We start from the raw sequence: 13166 nt of genomic DNA, 5'->3' as shown, positions 1-13166 counted from the left end.
CTTACTTACTTACTTACTTACTTACTTACTTACTTAATCTGTTTACCCTCCAGGGTTGGTTTCGCCCTCGGACTCAGCGAGGAATCTAACCTCTAACGCACCGAGCTCGATAGCTGCAGTCGCTTAAGTGCGGCCAGTATCCAGTATTCGGGAGATAGTAGGTTCGAACCCCACTGTCGGCAGCCCTGAAGATGGTTTTCCGTGGTTTCCCATGTTCACACCAGGCAAATGCTGGGGCTGTACCTTAATTAAGGCCACGGCCGCTTCCTTCCCACTCCTAGACTTTTCCTGTCCCATCGTCGCCGTAAGACCTATCTGTGTCGGTGCGACGTAAAGCAAATAGCAAATATATATATATATATATAATCTACCGCCTCAAGGGCAGTGTCCTGGAGCGTGAGACATTGGGTCGGGGGCAGTAGAGGTGGCATCCCTCGCTGAGTCCGAGGGAAAAACCATCCCTGGATGGTAAGCAGATTAAGAATAAGAATAAGAGTGCGGTAGTTAATGTCTTAAACACCGAACCAGATGGCGTATGCACTCTGCTCTCGTCGTACTACCATCATACGTCCAGGAGTGTAACGTAGCGGATGTGGTGAGCCGTTCGCTTAGCCATCGACGGAATGTGCCAGCGGCGGTTCGAATGCTGCATCGTTGAAATATTTTTGCATCGGTATGATGTTTGAATGCGTAAACACAGGCCCACGTTTGCCACATTCAAACAGTAGAAGGACGCTGTTATTCATCTCATGTCCTACGCATGCTCGGCTGGTTGGGCCTGAATGTACTGTAATCTCTGCTGTCATTCGGCATGTTTTCACAGAGGAATACGTTGACATATTCCTCATTTATGGGAAAGCAAGACAAAACGCGTGCGGGGCACTACGCCTGTACCAGGAACGGTATCCCAACAGGCGACACCCCGCTTCTACGACATTCTGCCGTGTTGAAATATGCCTAAGGACAACAGGCGTGACTTCCAACCAGCCACCAGTCCGTGATAGGCCCGTTACATTGGGGAAACAGAAGAGGCCGTTTTGGAGGCAGCTCGTAAAAGATCACACATCAGTACAAGGGCGATTGTACGACAGGTGAACACCAGTCAGCCGTCCGTCTGAACATAAATTTCACCCATACAATCTTGAGCTAAACCAAGAGCTCCATGGGCGGGATTTAGATGCTCGAATAGAGTTCTGTCGGTGCCCATCAGACAGGCTGCACAATGATGTAGCATTCGTATCGCATATCTTGTTCTCGGATGAATCGCGCTTCCACAATAATGGGAACGTCAATCGCCTCAATATGCACGATTAAAGTCCGGACAATCCTCACTGGGTGCGACAGATGGCCCATCAAGTATGATGGGGAGTGAATGCTTGGTGTGGAATCTTGGGGGATCCCTGGTAGGACCCTATTTCTTTGAGGGCCATTGGACGGACGACGTTACCTGCACTTCATGCGTCAGGAACTCCCACTGCTGCTGGAGGATGTGCCCTTGCACGACCGTTTGACGATGTGGTTGCAACAGAATGGAGCTCCACCTCATTCGACTTTGCCCGTTCATAACCATTTGAACGAGGAACAGCCAGGGAAATTAATAAGACGAGGATGCCCTGTTTCTTGGCTCACCAAATCACCGGATATAACGCCGTTAGAATTCTTCTTGTGGGGACATTTGAAGAACGTCAAGTGCCGGAAAACCGCGACCAGCTCTGGCAGTTCATCACGGATGCCTGCCGAGCAATTGCACCTGTAATGCTTCAAATCAATCACTACTGATCTGCATTTAGGGCAATCGCCCAGGTGGCAGATTCCCTATCTGTTGTTTTCCTACCCTTATCTTAAATGATCGCAAAGAAATTGGAAAATGACTGACCATCTCCCTTGGTAAGTTATTCCAATCCCTAACTCATCTTGCTATAAACGAATATTTGCCCCAATTTCTCCTCTTGAATTCCAACTTTATCTTCATATTGTGATCTTTCCTACTTTTAAAGACACCACTCAAACTTATTCGTCTGCTGATGTCCTCCCACGCCATCTCTCCTTGCAACTTTTTTGTAACGCTACTCTTTTGTCAGAAATCACCTACCTAGGTACCTACAGTGGACCCCAAAAGGAACTTTCACCCCATCAACGCAGTAATTAAAACTGAGAGGACTTTTTCTATTTGTTAAACTCAAAACCTGACTTTTATCCCCGTTTACTATCATACCATTGCCCACCGTCCATCTCACAACACTATCGAGGTCACCCTGCAGCCGCTCACAATCTTGTAACTTATTTATTACTCTGTACAGAATAACATCATCTGCAAACAGCCTTATCTCTGATTCCACTTCTTTACACATATCATTGATATATATAAGAAAACATGAAGGTCCAATAATACTGCCTTGTGGAATTCCCCTCTTAATAATTACAGGGTCAGATAAAGCTTCACCTACTCTAATTCTCTGAGTTCTATTTTCTAGAAATATAGCCACCCATCAGTCACTCGTTTTTCTAGTCCAATAGCACTCATTTTTGCCAGTAGTCTTCCATGATCTACCCTATCAAATGCCTTAGATAGGTCAACCGCAATGCAGTCCATTTGGCCTCCTGAATCCAGGATATCTGATATATCTTGCTGAAATCCTACAAGCTGAGCTTCAGTGGAATAACCTTTCCTAAACCAAAACTGTCTTCTGTCAAACCTGTTATTAATTTCGCAAACATGTCTAATATAATCAGAAAGAATGCTTTACCAAAGCTTACATGCAATGCATGTCAAACTGACTGGCCTGTAATTTTCAGCTTTATGTCTATCACCCTTTCCTTTATACACAGGGGCTACTATAGCAAATCTCCATTCATTTGATATAGCTCCTTCAACCAAACAATAATCAAATAAGTATTTCAGATATGGTACTATATCCCAACCCATTGCCTTTAGTATATCCCCAGAAATCTTATCAATTCCAGCTGCTTTTCTAGTTTTCAACTTTTGTATCTTACTGTAAATGCCATTGTTACCATAGGCATGAGGACACGAGTTTACTTTACTATCATAGGTAAATTTTAATACTTCTTTAGTATTATTCACCTCCCCTATCCTGACATTATCCTTGTAACCAACAATCTTTACATACTGCTGACTGAATACTTCTGCCTGTTGAAGATCCTCACATACACACTCTCCTTGTCCATTAATGATTCCTGGAATGTCCTTCTTTGAACCGGTTTCTGCCTTAAAGTACCTATACTTACCCTTCGATTTTTCACTAAAATTTGTATGACCACCATTTATGATTGCCATCATGTTATCCTTGCCGGCCCCGTGGTGTAGGGGTAGCGTGCCTGTCTCTCACCCGGAGGCTCCAGGTTCGATTCCCTGCCAGGTCAGGGATTTTTACCTGGACCTGAGGGCTGGTTCGAGGTCCACTCAGCCTACGTGATTAGAATTGAGGAGCTATCTGACGGTGAGATAGCGGCCCCGGTCTAAAAAGCCAAGAATAACGGCCGAGAGGATTCGTCGTGCTGACACCTCGTAATCTGCAAGCCTTCGGGCTGAGCAGCGGTCGCTTGGTAGGCCAAGGCCCATCAAAGGCTGTAGTGCCATGGGGTTTGGTTTGGTTTGATCGTGTTATCCTTAGCTGACTTCTTTGCTAGATTCAATTTCCTAGTAAGTTCCTTCAAATTCTCCTTACTTCCATAACCATTTCTATCTCTATTTCGTTCCAACCTGCACCTCCTTCTTAGTCTCTTTACTTATCTGTTATAATACAGTGTATCTTTATCATTCCTTACCACCTATAAAGGTACAAACCTATTTTCACATTCCTCAACAATTGCTTTAAACCCATCCCAGAGTCTGTTTATATTTTTATTTGCTTCAACGCGCAAGACGATCTATTGGACACCGGGTCCGAATGTGCATAAACCAAAACGGTCATCACATCGAGCATTTGCTACGATAAAACCTTGTCAGGGTAGTTATGTCCTTATTATTTCCGGTATGTATGTATCGGGCCTGCTAACTAACCGGCCATTCTTAGGGCCACAAACACATTCATTCACACACAATTTGCATGAAAGTGGGTACTGAACTTACATTGCGTGCGGTACGCATTAAACAAATATTTCTGAAATTGGTAATCTTCGCCCCGGACTCGAACCTTCCACCTGGCATACAAGCCCGCTCCGCCACGCCTTTACCAACTACACTACAGTTCCGTACGGCACGCTGCGTAGCTTGTAGAAGTATTAGGTTTACGGCGATCACAATATCAATTTAGTGTTTCGCCGGCGTTTCAGATTCCAGTGCTTAATACGAGTATAACATTACAGCGTCCTATCATGGTGAATCGGTAAATACCAAGATATCCGGTTGTGTTGTCTGAGCATACCGGCAGGACATTTGTTTTCAGGACGGAATGAATATTGTGGATTCCATAAACCTACATTGGAAGGGGCGTCTAAATCACTCTGTATACCTAATTATATTATTTGTTTTTACGTTCCACTAATTACTTTTACAGTTTTGGAGACACCGAGATACCGGAATTTAGTCCCACAAGAGCACTTTCACGTGACAGTATATCTATCGACACAAGGCTGACGTACTTGAGCACTTTCAAATAAATACCACCGGACTGAGCCAGTTGGGATCAGGAGGCCAGCGCCTCAACCGTCTGAGGCACTTAGCCTGGCCACGGTAAGACGTGGGTTCGCTTACCCGTCAAGTAGTCGAAAATTTAGTAAATGAGATTTCCATTCCTGGAGCGACACATGGTCGTGGGGTTCACTCAGCCTGCACCAAAAATGAGTACCAGGTTAATTCCTGGGAGCAAAGACGGCGGGGCATAGAGCTAACCACTCTATCCCACTTAGTGCGAGGTTAATAGTGGAAGCCGTTACTTCCGCTTCTCCAAGGGCCTTCATGGCCTGTACGGAGATCACTTTGCTTGCATATCAATTTATATTCTTGTTTCAACGACACATCCTAGTTTTTGTTAAAGTTATTTAGTCTACCGATTTGTGTATTTTAAAATCCTTTCATTTATCTTTCTTTCTTTCTTTCTTTCTTTCTTTCGTTCTTTCTTAATCTGTTTACCCTCCAGGGTCGGTTTTTCCCTAGGACTCGGCGAGGGATCCCACCTCTACCGCCTCAAGGACAGGTCCTGGAGCTTCAGACATTGATTCGTGGGAAACAACTGGGGAGGATGACCAGTATCTCACCCAGGCGGCCTCACCTGGTATGCTGAACAGGGACCTTGGGGGGAGATGGGAATATTGGAAGGGATAGACAAGGAAGAGGGAAGGAAGCGGCCGTGGCCTTATGTTAGGTACCATCCCGGCATTTTCCTGGAGGAGAAGTGGGAAACCACGGAAAACCACTTCCAGGATGGCTGAAGTGGGAATCGAATCCACCTCTACTCAGTTGACCTCCCGAGGCTGAGTGGACCCTGTTCCAGCCCTCGTACCACTTTTCAAATTTCATGGCCGAGCCGGGAATCGAACCCGGGCCTCCGGGGTTGGCAGCTAATCACACTAACCACTACACCACAGAGGCGGACCCTTTCATTTATTCTACATTATTATCGTGTAATAACGGTAAGGGATATTCAGTATTTACCTCCCGAGGCGCCAGCAGAAAAGAGTGAGGGAATCACATTGTCATCGACGTCGACACGCTGAGGGACTCTCATTAGTAGTCGTGTGATGTTCATGTGAGGTGCGTGTGATTCTTCACGAGTTCGTAGAGAGGGTCAGGGAGAAATATGCTGTGCATATAAAGTGGGAAGAAGCACCTGCTCAAATACATCACCAGTAGAAAGTGGGTTGATGTCCCCTCCCTGCGGTCAGTGTGGAACAATAAATATGTCTTCTTCTTATTATTATTCTCCTTCCTAGCCCTTTTCTCATTTTATTGGGGTCGCTAATTCATGTGAATTTCTACTAGTTGTGCGGATAGGTATAGAGATTGCGGGTTTCTGTTGTGGTGTGCTGTGTGTAGATGAAGAGAGTGTATTGACAAACACAAACTCTAACACGGAGCAAGTTGGCCAGGAAGATATGTTTCCGTGGTTTCCCATTTTCACACCAGACCTTAATTAAGGCCAGGACTGCTACCTTTCCAATTCCCACCCTTGAGTCACCGAAAACCTTCCATGTGTTAGTAGCGACGTTAAACCACCAGCAAAAAAAACAGCCAGTCCCAAGCCAGGAGAATTAACCATACGCAGTTAAAATCCTCGGTCCAGTTGGGATTCTAACTCGCGGCCCTCTGAACCGAAGGCTACGACGCTGATCAATCAGCCAAGGACCCGGACAGTGTAGAGCAACAAATACACCGAAATTATAGTGTGGACTCTATAAAAATTGCATGAGAAATCAATATAACTCTCAGACCGAGCACACACACACACACACACACACACACACACACACACACCGTACGTGTCAGTCACGTATTGTCCACTAGACATTTCAACCCCGTACCACACGTTTGTGCAGGATTTGTTCTCTCTATTTATTGTTATTATTGTTATTATTTTTATTATTATTATTATTATTATTATTATTATTATTATTATTATTATTATTATTATTATTATTATTATTATTAATTTCTTTCTTAATCTGCTTACCCTCCAGGGTTGGTTTTTCCCTCGGACTCAGCGAGGGATCCCACCTCGACCGCCTCAAGGGCAGTGTCCTGGAGCTTCAGACTCTGGGTCGGGGGATACAACTGGGGAGAATGACCAGTACCTCACCCAGGCGGCCTCACCTGCTAATCGGAACAGGGGCCTTGGTGGGGGATGGGAAGATTGGAAGGGATAGATAAGGAAGAGGGAAGGAAGCGGCCGTGGCCTTAAGTGCGGTACCATCCCGGCATTTGCCTGGAGGAGAAGTGGGAAACCACGGAAGACCACTTCCAGGATGGTTGAGGTGGGAATCGAACCCACCTCTACTCAGTTGACCTCCCGAGACTGAGTGGACCCCGTTCCAGCCCTCGTACCACTTTTCAAATTTCGTGGCAGAGCCGGGAATCGAACCCGGGCCTCCGGGTGTGGCAGCTAATCTCACTAACCACTACACTACAGAGGCGGACATTATTATTATTATTATTATTATTATTATTATTATTATTATTATTATTATTATTATTATTATTTAATCCGTTTACTGTCAACGGTTGGTTTTCCCTCGGACGCAGCGAGGGATCCCACCTCCACCGCCTCAAGGGCAGTGTCCTCAAGCGTGAGACTTAGGATCGGTGATACAATTGGGGAGGATAAATTAGTACCTCGCACAGCCGGCTTCACCTGCTATGCCGAACAGGGGCCTTGTAGGGGATGGGAAGGGATAGGCAAGGAAGAGGGAAGGAAGTGGCCGAGGCCTTAAATTAGGAACAGGCATTTGCATGTGGAAGAAGTGGGAAACCACGGAAAACGACTTTGAGGATGGCCGAGGTGGGAATCGAACTCCCTCTACTCACTTGACCTCCCGAAGCTGAATGAACCCCGTCCAGTCCTCGAACGACTTCTCAATTTTCGTGACAGAGCCGAGAATTGAACCCGGAACTGCAGGGGAGACAGCTAATCACACTAACCCTAACCACTACACCATGACTGAGCGAGTTGGCCGTGCGGTTAGGGCCTCGCGACTGTGAACCTGCATCCGGGATATAGTGGGTTCGAATCCCACTGTCGGTAGCCATGGATATGGTTTTCCGTGGTTTCCTATTTTCACACCAGGCAAATGCTGGAACTGTACCTTAATTAAAGCCACGGCCGCTTCCTTTCCTATCCCATCGTCGCCATAAAACCTATCTGTGTCGGTGCGACGTAAAGCCACTAGCAAAAAGTAGCACTACACCATAGAGGTGGACGCTCTCTCTGCTACATCTACTTAATGTTCCAGTAATCCCTGAAGACCTGCAGCACTTGGTTGTAAAAAAGCGATGCAAACGTTTCAGTTTATTAAATCATTTGACTTAAAATACGGTACAATTAGAGATTATCTTTCAAATAATTCAAACTGTTTTAGAAAAGTCTCATGAAGTGAAGTAAAATTAAAGGACTTAAGTAATGTATACCATTATTTTAATTGTTAACATGCACCTATAGTCCACATCTGTGGTGTAGTGGTTAGTGTGATTAGTTGCCACCCCCGGAGGCCCGGGCTCGATTCCCGACTCCGCCACGAAATTTGAAAAGTGATACGAGGGCTGGAACGGTGTCAACTCAGCCTCGAGAGGTCAAAACTGCAGAGAGGATTCGATTCCAACCTCAGCCATCCTCGAAGTGGTTTTCCGTTGTTTCCCATTTTATCTCCAGGAAAATGCCGGAATGTTACTTAACTCAGGCCACGGCCGCTGCCTTTCCTCTTCCTTGTCTATCCCCCCCCCCCCATCTTCCCATCCCCCACAGGGCCCATGTTTAGCATAACAGGTGAGGTCGCCTGGGCGATGTGCTGGTTCTCCTCCCCAGTTGTATCCCCGATCAAATGTCTCACGCTCCAGGACACTACTCTTAAGGTGGTAGAGGTGGGGATCACTAGCTGAATCCGGGAGAAAACCAACGTGGATGATGAAAGGAAATGCAAGTGAAAGTGAAAGAAATTGAGAAAAAATATCGTTTATGACCGTCACACAAATTTGTGCAACAAGTATTTTCAATATTTTCCTGTATTTTATCACTATTTTCCAGCATGCCAAATTGAACTCATATTTTTTGTAAAAATTGTACGCTTGGATTTGAAAGAGATAATTCACATTTTGTAAGTTGACTTCTGTTATGTGAATTTCTGTTTTGGATTAGGCCATGATGACGCGGTTTTCCACATCGGTCATTAACATACACGGTGTGTATAATATCTAGGCTGGTATTAATTCATAAAAAGCTGTACTAATATTTTAAAGAATGGAAGTTTGTTTGTTTGTTTGTTTGTTTGTGTCTGTCTGTTTGTTTGTTTGTTTGTTTGTTTGTTTGTTTGTTTGTTTGTTTGTTTGTTTGTTTGTTTGTTTGTTTGTTTGTTTGTTTGTTTGTTTGTTTGTTTGTTTGTTTGTTTGTTTGTTTGTTTGTTTGTTTGTTTGTTTGTTTGTTTGTTTGTTTGTTTGTTTGTTTGTTTGTTTGTTTGTATATGGATGGTAATATCGGGAACCATGCAACTGAATTCAGTAACTTTTTCGCCGTTATAAAGCTTACTTTTTCTATATACATGCAGTAATTATGCTATAGTATCTGGTGTGAAGCTTTATTAAAAGAAGTGAATCAAGTCGAAAGAATGTGAGTCTGGGACCTTTAAAAGTGAATACACCGCCTAAACTATTATAGATATTATACATCAAAATGATGTGGGGTAGCATCTGTAGCTCTTGGTGGCGACATTATTTGTCTATCATCAGTACATAACTCACAATAAGTGCTTTTGTGGGTAATGGTTTTACAGTTCATCAGACAGCAAGTGTGTGGACGAATATCGAGAAAGCTTCAAGCTCTTATGAAGCGAGGGAATTTAATAACGGGGCTCTCATCTTCACAGACATGCAGGTCGCCTAATAGACCGTCTGCTAGAAAAAGACCTGCACCAGGCCTCTCCGGAGGCCATACGCCATTATTATTATTATAGTTAGTTATTAAAACTTCTCGTGTACTGACATTAAAAAGAGCACAAATTCACCAGTTACGTGTATTTAACTTATCACTTACCGTCTTCAAGGCAACTACATCATCAAGTGGAGGAACGACAACTTACTTGAAAGTCAAGCTGCAGTTCTATTGGAACGTTTTGCGTCATCTCCAAGAATTCCAAACAATGATAAACGGCTGATTTTCGGAACGTCAACTTTCCGTGCATGCTGAGGAGAGGAACGTTGTCACGTCAATATCGACAGTGAATGAGTTGAGTTCTTCATACAGTCTCTCACAAATAGAAAGGCTCGTGACAGCGACAACGAAGCAAGAGGAAAAGATAAGTTAACTAAGCTCATTCTTCTCGTGAGTAAGTCAGATAATATTTGTTTGGAAAGTACCATTTTATATTTATATTCCTCACTTGAAAGATTCATATGAAGTGCTATTTTAAGTTTCCTAAAGGAGTGATGTTACGTGAATAGTCAACTGAATTTACAGTATCAGAGGTTATTAGGCAATCATCTAACATGAATGACAAGTCCATTGGAGTAGGAAGTGATTAACCAGTGATGATTTAATTTTTGAGTTCGTAATGTTGTCAATGTTGAAGGAAAATAGGTTAATTGGTGTAAATGCAATATTATTTGATATTGTGGTTAACATTAGGTTTACATCAGGGCATGTACTGTTAAGCTGATATGAAATGAGATCGTATATAGGTTATTATAACGTCGTAGGAAGACAAAATAAGATAATTTATGGAATTTGAAGAAAATTTGAGAACAAAGTAGTGTGTTTAGATGGATGATTAACGATGAGAGAGTAACGTGCGTCAAGTTGAGATGAACTATTATATTGTTGTAATACAGGGTCAAACATGAGATGTGTAATATGAAATGAGTGAGTTTATATGAAGAATGGTAGAATGTTATGAGGAATAATGATGGTGATGATTATTGTTACGTTGTAAATGAAGAGATAGATAATTTTAGCAACGAAATTAGGTCAATTGACGCTATTCATGGTAAATAATAATTATAATTAGTTCTTAAACGTACGTAAATTCTTCAGGAAGCCTTGTATAGTATCACTTACGATCCAAATAACGTGCCTATCTTAACAACTACTCATTTGATCATCGAAAATAATTCTAAATAGGGATGAAAGCAAAAATGTAGCCTATTTCTGTACGATTTCCTAACCACAGATATTTTCATTGTGATAAGACAAGTTAAGAAGCTTATTTATTTACATTATATGATATCACTAGTGACATTATCCGCAACTGATGGTTGATGGTGACTGATAGAGTCTTCTTACTAACCAGATTACTTAATATCTAGTTGAATTACATCATGTACTTGTCAGATGTGAGTGATAGCTGAATATCAGGTCATATATAATTACTGAATTGGCACTTATATTATTTTTTTGAAAGTAATATTAGTTTTTAATGAGCAACTCAACTAATAACAGTAATGGCTTTTCGGTTATTTTATTTTAAATAGAGGAATGACTTAAAGAGTTATCTTTTCTTCAACGCAAAGTGAAATACAACATTGAGAACTTGGAAAAGTTTAAAACAAGTGAAATGTTTGTGATATTTGAGAAGAAGGTTTCTTTAACATGTAATATTCCTGACGACTGAATGTGATAGCTACTGGCAAATGAGTTCATCGTACTGTGAATTGATTAGGGAATACTTAATTAGCTTCTGTTGCTAGTTGCTTTACGTCGCACCGACACAGATAGGTCTTATGGCGACGATGGGACAGGGAAGGGCTGGGAGTGGTAAGGAAGCGGCCGTGGCCTTAATTAAGGTACACCGGGCGAGTTGGCCATGCGCGTAGAGGCGCGCGGCTGTGAGCTTGCATCCGGGAGATAGTAGGTTCGAGCCCCACTATCGGCAGCCCTGAAGATGGTTTTCCGTGGTTTCCTATTTTCACACCAGGCAAATGCTGGGGCTGTACCTTAATTAAGCCCACGGCCGCTTCCTTCCAACTCCTAGGCCTTTCCTATCCCATCGTCGCCATAAGACCTATCTGTGTCGGTGCGACGTAAAGCCCCTAGCAAAAAATTAAGGTACAGCCCCAGCATTTGCCTGGTGTGAAAATGGGAAACCACGGAAAACCATTTTCAGGGCTGCCGACAGTGGGGTTCGAACCTACTATCTCCCGAATACTGGATACTGGCCGCACTTAAGCGACTGCAGCTACCGAGCTCGGTGGAATACTTAATTAAAGCAAGTGAAAGTTATTAGAACCAGATCATGTGATGATGAATGAAATATATAAAAGCGTGATTTCCATTTTATCTACATTTGAATCAGTGTAAATAGTTTGCGTCTGATAATTTCTATAGCTCCCAATCAAGATTGTGAATATTTTGAGCGCGTTTTCTTCTTATTAACTTAGTTGGAGGCCTCTAATATAAAAAAAATATTTTGAAAGTAATTGATGAGATGCGACGTCAGTTAATTTATTTATTTCTTTAATGATATTCGAAATACTGAAACTACTTCTTCAAGATTTTTCGTTATTTTAATACACTGACTGACAGAGCAAATGCAACACCAAGGAGGAGTGGTTCGAAAGGGATGCAAGTTGGGGAAAAAACAGAGACGGCACGGACGAATAATTGATGTTTATTTCAAACCGATATGCAGGTTACACAATGCGCACGGCATCGACTCAGTAGGATGTAGGACCACCGCGAGCGGCGATGCACGCAGAAACACGTCGAGGTACAGAGTCAATAAGAGTGCGGATGGTGTCCTGAGGGATGGTTCTCCATTCTCTGTCAACCATTTGCCACAGTTGGTCGTCCGTACGAGGCTGGGGCAGAGTTTGCAAACGGCGTCCAATGAGATCCCACACGTGTTCGATTGGTGAGAGATCCGGAGAGTACGCTGGCCACGGAAGCATCTGTACACCTCGTAGAGCCTGTTGGGAGATGCGAGCAGTGTGTGGGCGGGCATTATCCTGCTGAAACAGAGCATTGGGCAGCCCCTGAAGGTACGGGAGTGCCACCGGCCGCAGCACATGCTGCACGTAGCGGTGGGCATTTAACGTGCCTTGAATACGCACTAGAGGTGACGTGGAATCATACGCAATAGCGCCCCAAACCATGATGCCGCGTTGTCTAGCGGTAGGGCGCTCCACAGTTACTGCCGGATTTGACCTTTCTCCACGCCGACGCCACACTCGTCTGCGGTGACTATCACTGACAGAACAGAAGCGTGACTCATCGGAGAACACGACGTTCCGCCATTCCCTCATCCAAGTCGCTCTAGCCCGGCACCATGCCAGGCGTGCACGTCTATGCTGTGGAGTCAATGGTAGTCTTCTGAGCGGACGCCGGGAGTGCAGGCCTCCTTCAACCAATCGACGGGAAATTGTTCTGGTCGATATTGGAACAGCCAGGGTGTCTTGCACATGCTGAAGAATGGCGGTTGACGTGGCGTGCGGGGCTGCCACCGCTTGGCGGCGGATGCGCCGATCCTCGCGTGCTGACGTCACTCGGGCTGCGCCTGGACCCCTCGCA

This window comes from Anabrus simplex, chromosome 3, assembly GCF_040414725.1.
Source record: "Anabrus simplex isolate iqAnaSimp1 chromosome 3, ASM4041472v1, whole genome shotgun sequence".
Taxonomy (NCBI): domain Eukaryota; kingdom Metazoa; phylum Arthropoda; class Insecta; order Orthoptera; family Tettigoniidae; genus Anabrus; species Anabrus simplex.
Note: the sequence above shows the minus strand (reverse complement) of the source record.